The sequence below is a fragment of the Aptenodytes forsteri genome, unplaced genomic scaffold (assembly GCF_000699145.1).
Source record: "Aptenodytes forsteri isolate BGI_AS27 unplaced genomic scaffold, ASM69914v1 Scaffold120, whole genome shotgun sequence".
NCBI lineage: Eukaryota > Metazoa > Chordata > Aves > Sphenisciformes > Spheniscidae > Aptenodytes > Aptenodytes forsteri.
In genome coordinates, this window is record NW_008795938.1 from 4290961 (window position 1) to 4292683 (window position 1723).

Below are 1723 nucleotides of genomic sequence, written 5' to 3' on the forward strand. Positions count from 1 at the left end.
CCCCATGCACCCCCGATCTGCAACGCCCAGAGCACCCCACTGCAGGCCCTGCTGCAACCCCACCCTCCTCTGCAGCCAACCCCCTGCTGCACCCCATCCCAGGGCACCCCTCACTGCAGTTCACCTCCTGCCGGGGACCTGCCCCCTCTCTGTGCAGGGGAGCAGCCTGCCCCACTGCACCGGCACCCCCAGGGCTCAGGGAATGGGTGCCATGGCGTCCCAGGGCTGCAGGGAGGAGGTTGCAGCCTCCAGTGGGGAGCACGGTGGGATGGCAGGCAGCAAGGCAGGGTGGTGGGGAGCGTGGTGGGATAATGGGGATCACAGCAGGGTGGTGGGGAGCTCAGTGGGATGATGGGGATCATGGCATGGTAGTGGGGAGCACAGAACGATGACAGGGAGCACAGCAAGGTGGTGGGGAGCATGGGCAACCACAGCCCAAGGGTGCCCTCCCATTGCAACCTCACTGGTTGCAAGCGGCAGGGCTCAGGAAAGGAGATGCCACCTTTCTCCTACCTTTGCCCACCCCAGTCAGGCCCCGGGGGGGAAAGCCAGGGCAGAGCTGTTTGCCGTGAGGCTTGGGGCCAGAGCTGCTGGCCAGCAGCCAGCTGCTTTCTGCTCCCTGCTCAGGAGCACAGAGGAGGGTTTGTGTGCGGCTGTGGGAGCACCATCCCCACCGGGGCTGGCCCTGCTCCCGGCAGCCCCCACAAGCCCCATCTCCCTACCCGCCACATCACGGGGCCGGTGTGCCATTGCAGCATGGTCCTTCTCAGGACCCCAGGGCGCACAGCTGGCGTGGGACAAGGGACGGTGCCACAAAAGGTAACGGGCTTTACCGGCACTGCTTGCTTATGCTTCTCCCCTGCCAGACGCCAGCTGGGCTGTGACGTTGCTGCTCACTGGTGCCGTAGCACCTGCTGTCCCTGGTCGCCTTGCTGGTGGCCCCGTTGGCCATGCCCCTGGCCCTTCTCCATGGCTTGGCCACACGTGGGGTGCTCCAGCCAGCTGGCATGTGCTGCTCATCCTGGTGACATCCACGGTGGGCCATGTGGAGGCTCTGCATGTCATCTGACGGATGTGGGGTGCCCTGGCAAGCCCCTGGCAGATGGTGTTTCTGGTGGGGCAGGCATCCGAGGCAGCAGTAGGCTGGGATGTGCAGCAGGAAGGGCAGAAGTTCAGAGACATCTTGCCGGGGAGCTACAGGGACACGTACTGCAACCTAACCCTGAAGGTCATGCACGGCATCTGAGCAGTGCCTGCCCCGCTACATCCTCAAGATGGATAATGACTGCTTCAACACGGACTGCTTGCCCACCTTCCTGGCTGGGCTTGATCTGGCGTGGACTGGCTTCTACGTGGTGTCCTTCTGGGAGAAGTGGCAGGTCATCTGCCAGCCCTCCAGCAAGTGGCACGTGGCATGCCAGGACTACTGTCCCAATGTCTACCTGCCCTATGCCAGCAGCATCGGCTACATCCTCTCCCTGGATGTGGCCAAGAGATTCTGGAGGTGGCTGGCACATCTGCCCCATCCCCATGGAGTATGTGGGCATCCTGGTGGAGGTGGTGGCGGTCCAGCCAAGAGCCAGTGACCATTTTGCCAAGCGTAACATTCCATGGTGCATCTGCAACCACGCTACCCGATGGTGATCCATGTCCTGAGCCTGCGGGAGCAGGAGGGGGCTCACTGCAGCGTGCTGCAAGCCTGCAGCACTGGCTGCCACAACCG

General features: G+C 63.6%; 1 pseudogene; it reads left to right on the forward strand.

Annotated features, from left to right (window-relative positions):
• Positions 1–1072: 1072 nt before the first annotated feature.
• Positions 1073–1723, forward strand: part of LOC109279647 — a 1312-nt pseudogene continuing 661 nt past the window's right edge.